The sequence below is a fragment of the Arachis ipaensis genome, chromosome B7 (genome assembly GCF_059453495.1).
Source record: "Arachis ipaensis isolate K30076 ecotype BB chromosome B7, ASM5945349v1, whole genome shotgun sequence".
Taxonomy (NCBI): domain Eukaryota; kingdom Viridiplantae; phylum Streptophyta; class Magnoliopsida; order Fabales; family Fabaceae; genus Arachis; species Arachis ipaensis.
In genome coordinates, this window is record NC_142442.1 from 124,536,793 (window position 1) to 124,551,724 (window position 14,932).

The window sequence follows — 14,932 nt, forward strand, 5'->3', positions numbered from 1 at the left end:
ATGATTGTGTTCACTCTCAAAGATACTGACTTTCCATTTACCCGTCTTATAGTGACGAATGAAACGAATCCTAGCCTTGCAATTGACACGAGTAATTACCCTATGCTCTCTTTGTCGATTGTCCCTTTTAAGGTGCTTCCAATGTCTTTCTCCTGCTTTATTACAAACCAATTGTCTTGTATTAATGTTGCCATTAGCATCCACCGTCTTCAAGTTTTTTCGAGACACAAATCCATAGCACTTGACATATTTGGCATAAAATTCACAAACTTGAGATTCCATATCAAACACCAATCCTTATATGTCTTCGATGGTCAAATCAGTTATCAACTTTTCAAAACCATCAACATTAATTGTATCTGCCTCTACTTTATCTATAGTTACATCCACCATATCATCACTTTCATCGAAACTGCACTCATACTAAACACTTAAATCGTCAGATTGATCACCATCCTTATATGACTCTTTGCCATCATTCTCCATGACTGAACTTAAAATTTTAACATGTTAGCTACTAAATAAATGCTACGATAATGGAATAAGCAAAATGAACTCAATTTTTTATGACTGAAATTATTGGTCAATCAAATTCTATGAAACCTAAGAGCTATTAGTGCATAAGAATGTTATTCATATGACAATCAACAGTTATGAAAAAAAATTCTCTGACTTATTAACTTTCTATGGTCTTTCTTTTGAAAACAAGAATATAACGGATTCAAATAAAAATTATCTGACTTATTAGCTAGGAGCATCATCTTTATCTATATAGCTAGGAACATCATCTTTATCTATAAAATTGATATATATGCATAATAAAGAAATAATTAATAGTCTACTCTCATGGTTTCTAAAATATCAAAATATCCATGAATGTGCAATTTTAATGTACATAATACTAACCTGCTGATAAGAAAGATGGTGTGTATCACTGCCCCACTTAAAAGAAATAGTCAGGAATAATAAAGTGTAAATCTTGCACCTGAGATGAACATTGAAAAAGAAAAAAAATTAGCATACAATGAAAAATATTAGGCTGTGCCAAATTCCCAATTCAAATTACCTTTATTGCCAAAGAATGATAATATTATTATTAATCATCTTGTAATATGTCATCACTAATTAATTGATTAAAAAGCTAGTTAGATTCACTATTCTATTTTTTACAGACCAATTTAAAATATTCGATTAAAAAAAACTCAATTGGCAAAAGGTAGAATCAACCAAAGACCAAACATCTATGCAGCTCCTAACAAAACTCTCCTATTTCCACTTATGCAAGAACTAAAGAAACTATGCTCTTCTGCCTGGCAAAATGTATGCATTAAACAGTATCTATAAAAGAAACCTAGACATTTTAATGTACAATACTATGTTAGCTTGAGATGTTTTACTAGAGATTCTCAAAACATCATGAGAACCGTCTTTACAACTATAGATGCTACTACTAGAAAGGAACTTAAGGAAGTCAGTAAAAAACTAAAAATACATAACTAATAAACTAACGTGTTGTTTGCTACAAAATTCCATGACAAATATTTACCTCAATGAGAAGGAGTCATTGCAAGCAATGAAGTTGACCTTATTTTTTGTTCAGTGACTACATTCAAAACATGACATAGCAATAACCATCTTTGTTTTGCCAATACCTGAAACAATCAAGTTATTCAGAATTCATCTCCATGAATAAAGAATTGTTAACGGATAACAGAACATGTGTGTGTACCCTAAAAGCGAATTATAAGAGCAATCTCTTTTATTAAAAAAAAAGGGGGCAAATCTTTTTTTTTTGTGGTTGAAAAAACATTGGGGAACAAATTGTAATGTTAAATTCTTATAATAATACCAGAAATATATTTCATCAACAACAAAGACTTGTTCCACATAACATGAATTTACAATCGAAATGTAAAGCCATCATATGAGACATGAAAGAAAAAAGATTAACAGAAAACAAGAACAGAATTAACCGGTATATACAAAGTGTCAAGATTATGATACGATATTTATATTATCAAGCCATAGCTTCTTGTGCTTGTACATAAAAACACTACTTGCAGAAGTGAAAGTGATTTTCAATTAATATAAATTACATAAAAAATGGTGCCAACAACAATTCTTTGTAATTTTGATGAAGATCATGCAATGATTTATCAACAAACAGATAGCTTCTACAGTTACTCCCATTATACCAAAAAGAAAAAGTTAGTCTCAAATATTCATTTAAAAGCTACTGTAGAATGACATCACTAATTTTTTAGGCATTTCGTCAAAAAGTTTAGAAGGACAAAAAATGACCCCCAAGTGTTCCTAAAATAAACAAGTACTGCTGCTCATTGGAAAATGAGAGAATGTCATTTAATTCTGCTGAAGTTTGCAAAATTGTTTAGAGATGATTCACTTCTTTTTTTTTCCTAAATATTTACTCTATTTTATGTGACATCCTAGACAAAAGAAAGTTCTATATAAGTTTATTGTAAGGTAATCCTAGTTCAGATGGCCATAAATCCTAGAATGTTCATACGCTAGTACAATTCAGCAACCACGAACCAAATCTTAACAACTGCTCTCAAAGAATCTAAAATTCCAACCATACAAAAAGAAAGGCAAAAGAAATAAAGGATGATCAAGGGGAGAGAATAAAACATGCACTATTCAACCAACAACCAGACAGTAGTAACTGAGAATAAGTTACATGGTTAGAAAAGTAAATGCCAAATGCAACTGAAGATTCTAGTCTAGGACAGCATCAAAGCAATTTGCTTAAATGGCATAGATTTAGATACACCATCCACCCACCTCTGGCACATGGATGGCTATATATATGTGTGTGTAATAATAATAATAATAATAATAATAATAATAATAATAATAATAAAAGACATTCTATAAGCAAATTTGCAAATGAATGGTAAGTAAATAAAGGTAGAAAGCATTAGTTTCTTGTAGATGATGTTGATTTCAAATTTAGATACATAGTTATTTCCTAGAACTTGACACCAAAGCTATAATTTTCTAAACAAGAAAAAGAAGAAAAGAAGGTTTTAATGAAGCTTTAGAATCTAGTTAGTACTCCAAAGCATGGCATCAAGGAGAAAGAAAATAGGAGCTGCCCATGAATGCATAACTAAAATGATGGTTCAGTCGTACAAAATTAACAAGAACGACAATATTAACATTATGCACAAATCACCCCAATTTCTTTTCTTCCCTGATAAACATGACAAAAATAGTTCTATGCAAAAACATACAAAACCAATTTCACATGTAGAGAGCTTAGAATACTAGGTATTCGGGTCACTAAAAGGCGCTATTTATTAAGAAAATGCAAGAGAAAGGAAAAATATAATTTGAAAATAAATAAACGAAGCTGATGGTAAAATTAACATCTGTTTATTCTAGTCAAAATTGGGTACTTGAAACTGAAGATCTATAATATATGTTAGTAATAATTACAAGGAATGAGAAACAGATAAAATAACCAAGTCAGAATATGGGCCTAAAATGGAAGCAAATCTTTAGGAAAATTACAATATACACAACCCTGCCAAAAAGCCTCCACAAGTTTTCAAAAATTTCTTGAGATGAACCTAACTTTGAAGGCACAATATGCAACCTTGAATGTGATCCACCAGCAAGACCACTGAAAGATAACACGAAGGCATAAATCAGTGCAGTGGCAAGAAAGAAGAGAGCCTTAGAAACACGTTCTTTTTTCCTTGAATGAAAATTGAACAGGCACAATAATAACTTAAAACCTTCTACTACCAAGTTCAGTACATGAATACCATGTGTAATAAACAAATCCTTTCTCTTCGTGGAGAGAAATAAACTATGGAGAAGTTTAGGGACCAGGGGAATTGAGACAATGACATAAATATATTCTCTGGTTATAAGCCCAGTCATATGAAAAACGATGAAGCTCTCGATTACAGATGAAAAGAACAGGAGAATTTGTTAGAACTCATCAAATCATAAAGTAGCTTCTGATTGCGCAAAGGAAGCTGACGGCGAGACTCGAAGTAAGAAGACGACGAGCCCCAGGACCTGCTGCTACTGTCGCCGACGATGAAGAGCGCAACAAAGGCGCGCGACTGTGTGCAAGACAATGACGAGACAGAGAGAAACGACGACGACCAGTCTCGGAGACGAGAAGAGGGACGACGACCTTGATTACGAGATCGGAGACGAGAAAGAGAGCTTGAATGCGATGCCGAGACAGATGAGAGAGATCGAGTTCCAGCGAGGGAGAGAGAGAGAGAGAGAGAGAGAGAGAGAGAGAGAGAGAGAGAGAGAGAGAGAGAGAGAGAGAGAGGAGAGAAGAACAGATCCAAGAGAGGGTTTTTGAAACCCAATTGAACGAACACTTGATTTTTTTTTGTTTCCCAGATATGTTTTTATTTTATTGTTTAAATTATTTGAAAATATAAAATTAGGATTAGTTAAATTCTAAAATTTGATTGATTTAAAATGGTATTTTTGTCTAATCGAATAAAATAAGAATGTTCAAGATATTTTATAAAATAAAATAAAAAGTATTTTTTTATTTTTATTTAATTAAAAGGGTGTTATAGTAAAAGTGGTGATATAATATGTATATATATATATATATTTTTTTTTAAATAAATGCTGATGTAGAAAATAAATTCCACATGGCTAATTATTATTTGTTTATATTTTAAACGTATCGATACGTATGAATTTATTATGGTATCGAAGTAAACACTTTAGGCTAATATTATTGTGTAAAACATAGATTCTTTCTATACGTGTAGAAATCAGGTGTCATTCGTTTGTGTACGTTAGTTATTGTGCAAAGTATGTTACTAAATATAATGATTGGTTCTGGGAGTAGATCCTCTCCAGTGAAAAAAAAATTAGATGGTGTCTAATGTTTAATCTCATCCTTCATTATTCTCTCTCTCATTTAATTTTAGTCCTACTTATAAAATTAAAGGTAAAAGATCACACTTTATTCCTTCAAGTGTTAAAAAAATGGAGAGGATCCATTTCCAGATTAGTTCTGGTTTGAACTTTTACACAGACAAAGGCTGACATGATCAAAGAGAACTCAGATATTGAGATTTCATTATGCGCTTTAATGTGGATTGTTAGGTTGGTTAATTAAAAATGTTTAAAGACATGGTTATGTAAGAGGGTTGGGTTGGGTTGGAGGGTTTTTTTTTTTTTTTGTCTTGGGGTTAGAGAGTTTGTTGAACTATATAGGATGGCAAGTCCAAAAAAAAAAAGAAAGTATATGATCGTGGTTGAACTTATTCGTCCTTTAATTATGATTGTGCAAAACTAAATATTATAGGCCCAGTTAAAGTGAAAGCTTATTCTTAACCGAAAAAATAAAAGCTCAAATTTAGGCCTTTTGACTATTTTTTATTTTAACGCCTTACCATATGACCAATCGTTTTACTCAATCATCCAAAATTAACGTAATTAATAGCATTTCATAAGATAACTTGTTTCAACTGTTCACACACGAATTTCTATACTTCGAATCTACAACCACATCCAACTTTCTAATGCAGCCTTACTTTGCATTTTCAGCATATCAACAACTAATCCTCCAAGTATATAATACGGTATGAAATAATTAATTATTGCAAAATTCAAATATTAACACTTACCACAAAAGTCACTACTTACTTAAAATTTCATTACATCTTTCCAAATTATTCAATTCTTCCTTAACAAATACAATAAGTTAACTATTCATCGTTTCGCAATTACCGTAACATTTATTCAAATAAAAAAAATTAAGAGCGTTTAAAGACATTAAAGGGACTAAATCACATTTAGAATATAGTATGCAAGCCGATCTACAACTACAAATCGCTTAAGCTTACCAGTAAAATAGATATTTTATTACCAAAATCAAGATCACATACGCGAGGTTAGTGTTACCTAGATTATTTCTTTATCAATAATAGGTTTACTATTGTAATTATTTTTTAGTAAGAGTACATAGTATATAAAGTGTAATAACTCAACAAATATTTTCTAAGGGGATTTTTCATTCTCTTCAACAATGAAAAGAACTTATTTCTCTCTCTTAATCCCTTCTGGTTCATCAAACCATCAACATCACAGCTTGAATAGCTTAGGGCATGAGATTTTCTTCATAATGTGATGAGCGTGGAGAGCAACCAAGCTCTGAATCAAATTAAAAAAAAGTTGTGAATTGAGATCAATCTAATTTTGTCATTTTCTTTCTATCCCTAATTTTTCTTTCGACATTTTCTTTCCCCCATTCTTACATCTTCCTTCAAACTCATCCAATAGAGTTTGATAAGAGGCTATTTCGCAAGATTCTTTCTTGGTGAACATAGCTGTTCCGATCAACGAGTTAGAAGGAAGAAGATCTAAATCTCTATTACTCTGTGATTCATTGATTTCTCAAAATAGCGAACATGGTAAACAGATCCTCCCATTGCAGAGGTCGTGGAGCTACATTGGCTTGCTCTCATTGCAACAAGCAAGGCCACACAAAAGATGTATGCTATAAGAAGTATGGGTACTCCTCCCATTTCTATCAACGGCAGCAACATAACACCACCATCAATCACGTGATCACTGAGGGGCATGATGATATACTCAGTGATAAACAATTCCAGCTTAATTGTCTCCAAGAGAACACTGGAATATCAAGATCTGGGTTCACTCCAGAGCAAAGATTTTCCTTGTTAGAGTTGATCAAAGATAAAAGTGTGTAGTAACAACCTCATAATGCAAATCAAATTTTGACTAATTCCATTCAAACTTCCACTCCAGGTAAAACCATTGCATTACATTTTAATGCAAGAATTATGAGTATTATCACTCCAAAATCTGCACTATGGGTTATTGATTCCGATGCAACAGATCATGTGACTTTTGACTTAAAAGATTTTACAAGTTTTCAAAATATTGCTCCAATCAATGTGATATTGCTAAATGGGACCAAAACTGTTAACACTATCATTGGCATAATCACATTCTCTAAAAAAAATTTTCTCAGAAATGTTTTATACATTCCTTCTTTTGATTTTAAATTGATGTCTGTGTCAAAGTTAACCTCAAACTTACATTGTCAACTGTTAATCAATGATAAGTGTTGTGAGATACAAGATAGATCCACATCAAAGATGATTGGCATTGCTGAGTGTATAGAAGGGTTATATACAATGAGTAGAGAACCAGAATTCTCTCCCTTTCTCCCTCTTCCAACAAAGCAAGCTTCATTGGCGGCAACTACGACTACTACTCATCCCACCACACCTTCACACAGTGAGCACAACAACATTTGGCATCTTAGATTAGGACACATACCCATACATAAATTGATTTTTCTGAAGAAGTATTATCCTTTTATAGATTGTATTGCTTCAAAACTTCCTTGTGATTCATGTCATTTTATAAAACAAAAGAAATTATCTTTTAATCTTAGTACAACTAAAATAAAAGATTGTTTTGACTTAGTTCATATGGATATCTGGGGTCCTATTTCTGTCCCTTCCAATGAAAGACATAGGTATTTTTTGACTGTGGTGGATGGCAAGAGCAAATTCACTTGAATTTTTTTTATGAAAACCAAATCTGAAGCATCACAATTGGTTATTAATTTTGTGAATTTTGTCAGAGTACAATTTGAAAAATAAGTTAAGTGTATAAGGACTGACAATGGGCCAGAGTTCACTCTAAAATCCTTTTTTGCATCAACTGGAATTTTACACCAAACTTCTTGTGTAGAAACACCAGAGCAATACGGGATTGTAGAGAGAAAACACCAGCATATTTTAGGTGTTGCTAGAGCACTGCTATTTCAATCAGGAATTCCACATTGTTTTTGGCAATATGCAGTTGCTCACACCATTCACCTAATTAATAGGCTGCCCAACACTAACCTGGATAATTCTAATCCTTACAAGCTTTTGTATGGTAACTTACCTGACCTTTCATATTTAAGAGTATTTGGTTCTCTTGCATATGCCTCCACATTAACAAATTCAAGAACAAAATTAGACCCAAGAGCCAGAAAAATAGCTTTTCTTGGTTTTAAATTAGGAACAAAGGGTTTTCGACTTATTGATTTAAAATCAAAGGAAATTTTCATATCCAGAAATATAACTTTTTATGAAACTCATTTTCCATTTTTACATTTCACTAGCACTGACATTTCTGTGGTACCCATTCGTACTCCACAATGCATTGATCTTTTTCAATATGATACACCATCCACACATCATTTGCAATCACCCACACATACCACACTCACAGATTCAAATGAACATTTCTCAAGCTCAATGCACTCACCAATTTTCTCACACACCATTGCACCCATTACCACACCACACACTAACAATGCACCTGCATCACAACACTCTGACATCACACATGACTGCATTACTAGAAAGTCTGAAAGAGTCAAGAAACCGCCTGCTTATTTAAAGGACTATCATTGTATGACAACCCACACAGCTCACTCTAGCAACTTTGCCAACTCGAACTCTTTATATCCTATCTCACAACACTTGTCATATGATAAACTAACCCCAAAATATAAGTCACTTTCTTTAGCCATCACCTCAAATCAAGAATCTAGCACTTATGAGGAAGCGGCTGCACATGAATGTTGGTGAAAGGCAATACAAGATGAATTGACAACTCTAGATCAGAACAGAACTTGGTGTCTCACTGAACTCCCAAAAGACAAGAAGGTTGTGGGTTGTAAATGGGTTTTTCGGGTAAAATTCAATCCCGATGGCACCATAGAGAGGCACAAAGCGAGGCTAGTTGCAAAAGGATTCACTCAAGTGCAAGGAGTAGATTATGGTGATACTTTTAGTCCAGTTGTCAAAATGACTAACCTACGAGTAATGTTAGCGTTAGCAGCGACAAAGAAATGGCATTTAAAACAGCTAGACGTCAACACTGCCTTCCTTCATGGAGATTTGGACAAGGAAGTTTATATGAAGATACCACCCGGTTTGGCTGTGTTACAACCAGGTTTGGTTTGTAAATTGCAAAAATCTCTAAATGAGTTTAAGCAAGCAAGCAATCAATGGAACATTAAACTCACTCAGACTCTTGTGGATGCTGGTTATAAGCATTTTTTTTATGATCATTCACTCTTCATCAAGAAACAATCTGAAAGCTTCACTGCCATTCTAGTATATGTTGATGACTTGGTTTTAATCGGGAATGACATTGGTGAAATCAATTCCATCAAGCAAAATTTGGATGACAAATTCAAAATAAAGGATCTTAGTGATCTTAAATACTTCTTGGGAATGGAAGTAGCACGCTCTAACTCTGAAATTCACATTTATCAGCGGAAGTATACTATGGACCTTCTCAGGGATTTTGGTTATCTAGATTGCAAGCCTCTCTCTACCCCATTTGATTATGGTCAGAAACTCTCAAAGGAATCAGGTACCATTTTAACAGACAACACTATTTACAGACAGGTCATCGGCCGACTCCTTTACCTCACAAACACTAGACCCGATATCTCTTATGCTGTGGGACGTTTGAGCCAATTTATGGACTGTGCAACCACTTCTCACCTAAAGGCTTCTTTTCGCGTACTCCGATATTTAAAAGGCCGACCTGCAACTGGTCTCTTCTTCTTCTCTACTTCTAATCTTCATCTCATTGGATTTGCCGACGCTGACTGGGCTACCTGTGCCGATACTCGTCACTCCATTTCCGGTTATTGCTTCATACTTGGGAACTCTCTCATTAGCTGAAAGAGTAAGAAGCAAACTACAGTTGCCAAGTCCTCTGCAGAAGCTGAATATAGGTTTCTTGCTGTTGCCACTTGTGAAACTAGTTAGTTATCTTTCTTAATGAATTTCATTGACTTGCCGCTTTAAAAGTCTATTACTCTATTTTGTGACAACCAGTCAGCCATTCACATTGCCAATAATCCCATCTTTCATGAAAGAACTAAACACATTGAAGTGGACTGCCACATTGTTCGTGAAAAGCATTTGTCTGGTCTCATTCATCTTATGTCAGTTCGTTCCAAGGATTAACTTGCTGATTTTCTTACCAAAGCTCTGCCACCGGGTCCTTTTCTTGTTAATGTTTCCAAGCTAGGATTGTTAGATTTACACAATTCTAGCTTGCGGGAGGGTGTTACCTAGATTATTTCTTTATCAATAATAGGTTTACCATTGTAATTATTTTTTAGTAAGAGTACATAAAGAGTACATAGTATATAAGGTATAATAACTCAACAAATATTTTCTAAGGGGATTTTTCATTCTCTTCAATAATGAGAAGAACTTTTTTCTCTCCCTCTCATAATCCCTTCTGGTTCATCAAATCATCAACATCACAGCTTGAACAGCTTAGGGCATGAGATTTTCTTCAGTTAGAACATTTACCAGTGTAAGAATTGGATATATCATCAATTCATGATTTAAAGTTCAAATCTGAGATCATTAGTAGAGAACAATGGAAAGAGCAGCATATACTGAGGAGCCAACTCAGTTCGAGAAATCATAATACAACACTATATATGAGCTATTTTTAGTTAAGAATAAGCTTTCACTTTAACTAGGCCTGTAATATTTAGTTTCGCACAATCATAACTAAAGGAATGAACTGGTCCAACCTCCATCCTATACTTTAACCTCCATCCTATACTTTAACAAACCGTCTAATCCCAAGACAAATAAAAAACCCCCCTCTAACCCGACCCAACCCTCTTACATAATCATATGTTTAAACGTTCTTAATTAACCATGAATATTCAAACCATTTCATCCTCTTCGGTTAGAGGCTTAGGGCACGACTTCAGCTTTTGTTGTGGAACCGGGGCGGACCTTTCTAAACCGGTTTTCCTTTAGAGCCTTTAGGCCCAGACCAAAAAAAAAACGTTCTTAATTAACCAACCTAACAATATTTGCTCTTCTCTCTGATCATGTATGCAAAAATCCAAACTATACATAACTATTAAGGTAGCGTTTGTTTGTAGAGACTGGAACTAAGACTGAGAGATAAAGATTCAGTATTATGTTTGTTACGCAAGAGACTGGTACTTAGATTTCTGTCTCCGTCTTCAAAATTTCAGTATTTTAGTACCTCCAAAAAGTAGAGATACTGGAGACAGAAAAATTTAAAGACGGGGATAGAAATTTTAATTATAATTTGTACCTAAATTACCCCATTCTAATTTTATAATTTCAAAATTACCCTTAATGTAAATCAGGGCTTCTTGATCAACCATCGTGATTCATCTTCTCATTCTTCTTCGGAACAGCCACTGCAGCCGCTCAAGCATTCTTCTTCAAGAACAGCCACCGCATCGCCGCTGGCCTCACCACCGCTAGGTAAGTGATTTGCCGCTTGCGAGTTCATCTTCGTAGCCCCCATCTTCTCATCTCCTCTTTTTCTCCTTCACAGGAAAATCGAAGAACGAAGCTGCCATCTCTCCCCGATTGCTGTCCACCTCAACCATCAACTCCTCGTCCGAACTGCTCTGACCCAGGTTAGTTTTATACAAATGTTGTTTAATTTACTGATTCCTTTCATCTTTATCGTCGTGCCCTAATCTTTGGACTTGTTCCTGACCTAGCATTGGGACTTTTCTCTTCTTGTGATAATCAATTTGATCTGTGGATTTAACTATTATTTTTGTAATGCTTAAATCAAATTTGTTTGTATTTAAAAGGTGTATTTATACTCAGAACCTCTTTGCTTGGTTTATAATTATTTTTGTTAATGGTGTGAAGTAATAGCATTGAAATTGAAGAAATTCTTTGCCTGGTGTGAATTTGTTCGTGACCTAACTAACCCATTTATTTCAGCTTTATAATTAATGAGTTTATGATGTTTACTTCCTTTTAAGTGCCACTAATTGGATCATTACTCAATTCATTAGCCTAACTACATCTATTTGTTGATTTTATTCTGGATTATACTTTTTTTCCAATTTTTTCATGTCTGCGACTACTATTGTTCCATGTCTGCACAAAGCTCTCATTAGCCTAACTTAATTGGATATAATATTTATTTATTTAATGCATTGTGTCTTTAATTTGAATGAAATTAATTAGCCAATTAGAACCCATTTTAATAAGTTTCCAGGTCTATGTTTGGTTTCTAATAATAGTTATGGATTAATGTAGCTTTATACCTCAATAGTTGCAGTTTCTGTATAAAACCAAACTCAATTACCTAACCATTAGCCCCTCTATTGCTGACTAGCACAAAAGTAGGAGTGATTTTTTCGTTGTGCATAAATATAAAACTTATTTAACATACACAAACAGCATTTGGTTTATATATTAGAACTATTGCTAGGTAAGCTACAATTCTTAACATATCTAGTTGAGTGGAAGAATGTTTGTTCTCTAAACTGGTAAATGAAATTGTTGAATGTACCTGAAATCATATAAATATGCTTGATATGGCTTAGGTGATAATGACAGCACAGTTATTTGTGTCAAGTGTGAACCACTTCACATTTTAATTATCAAATCTTCTTTTTTGCCTTTTGGAAGAGTTTGATGTGCTTAAAGTACCTGAAAAAGCCACTTTCAGTATATGAAATGAGAGAGAAAAATCGATATTATCATTTTTATTATGTTTCTATTGTATTTCCTATTTAGAGAAGTAAATAGAGTTACATGTCTTTTGATTCCAGTTTCTTATTCTTGTTTTTGGTTCTAAGAAGATATAGCAGATTTTGCATGAAGAAGTGTCAGATTCATTTGAATGTTTATACGTTTTTTTAATGTAATGACTTTGCTAGGAAGAAATGGAGCGGTCGAAAATTATTAAGCGCTGCGTGTGTTTTTATGAAGAGATGAGATCCAAGCATGAATATTTGATATTGTTCTTTGTGCTTACGTTATTTGTTTACTTTAGGGATAGAAGTAGTGGCCAACTGTCGTTAGGCGGAAGAATAAATAGTAGAATTAGACGTGAGGCTGACTATATCCAGCAATCTTCTGCTGACCAAAAGAAGAATGTCCAACTACTTGCTAATGCCATTGTTGGTGTGAACGAGAAATTTAAGGTCGGTGAGAAGCTTACACAGCTTGGGTTCGATGATGAAGAGGTGGTGAAGGCAATTCTAAAGTTTGCTGAGAGTCCAAATGTGTATGCACACTTCTGGGACTTGTCAGATTCACAGAAAATTGTCCTTGTGCGTTCCATTATCTGAAGTTGACTGTTGATCGACACTTGTTATATGGATTTGGCTTAGGGTATTAAGTTTTTCACTATAGGGATAGCTTATTTTGTGAGATGGTTATATTTTACATGGTTTAACATACAAACTTATATTTGGTATACATTTGGCTGTATATTTTTGGTATTGCCTTTATCTTGGTCTATATTGAATAGATTTTGTTGGCTTAATACAATATTTTTAGTAGTGTGGTATTGCCTTTATTTTGGTCTGTATTGAGTAGGTTTTGTTGGCTTAGTACAATATTTTTGGTATTCTAACTCCCATGGTCTGTATTTTTGGTGTCATAACTCCCATGGCCATCTAACTAACTTCTCAGAAATGATTTAACTAAACTAGATTAACTATTTCAGCTATCACAACTAACTTCTGTAGAATCTTCAGCAACGGATTTTTGATTCATTCTAAGTTGAGGTCTCCCAATATGGAGAAAACACTTGGTCTTATTACAATCTATAACCCAATTAATTGGACATAGTGCTGAGTAAGAAAGAAAAAGCAAAACAGTTGAATGCCAAAGCATGAATAGTAGATAAATTGAGAATACCTTCAAATTTTGAAAGAATATATACTAAGTTACAAATTGAGAAGAATGACACATACCCAATCCATTTATGCTTAAATATCTTTTGATCCCTTTCGAGTAAATTACTTAAATTAAGTGACTCACATGTTGTAATATTATCACAACATAAAACAACTTTCTTCAGCAATAAAATGCATCATACATGCGAATTTGACTAAAAATAAGTGTATACACATACTGAAACATATACTCATTTTATATTTAAAAAAATTTACACAATTTGTCGCTTGCCTATTTCAATTCATAGGTCACACTACAACTTAAATTGCTGAGTTATCACATCTTTACATTCGAACATCTTACAATTACAATAGTTGCACAGTAATTTACATGGAAAAACATTTGAAAAGGGTGACTTGATCTAGTAACTCCATTCAATCTGATTTGATACAAAGGTGAGGCCATCAGTACCCTCGTCTTCAGCAACAGAGTATCAAACGTGGATGCCACCAATTTTTTCCTCTTCAAGGAACAATGTGGATGTTCAAAGATAATACACATATGGGATATGCAACTGTTTGAGCACAGTATTACTAACACTATAAAATGGATTAGAAACTAGGCTTTATATGAAGTGTCTTCAAGCAATGGCCTCCTTTACTCTCTCCTTATTGAAGATTGATCATCAACAGGTTCGTTGAAAAGATTAACGCTTCTCAAAAAGATCCCTGTAGCATTAATTACCATTAACCATAGTCAAGCAAATACTTAGAACATTCTTCAAGGAATTAGTAGTAGTATCCATGATGATGTCAATGGATATATTATTATCTGGTGGAATTAGGAGGTTGGTGTGGTTAATAATAACCAAAACAACTTGCACCTTTGATCTCTATAGCGACAACATGCACATCAAGTTTAGGAGAACAAATTTAACACCTCAGGTCAAGTAACAAAGAGTAACTGCAACTTGGTAACTTCTTTTTTTTAATGATTTATGGTTCTCCAAATGGAAATGAGGGATTCACAAATCAGAAATAAGGGATTCACAAATCAGAAAATCAGGGATTCAAAAATGCTATACAAAATTATCAATTTTGAACTTCATAAAATTAATAAGTAAATAAGATAAATTGACAAAAGATACCATGTCTGCTGAGAGAGAAAGAACGGAGACCAGAGAAACAGCTCCGAAACGATGATGACGG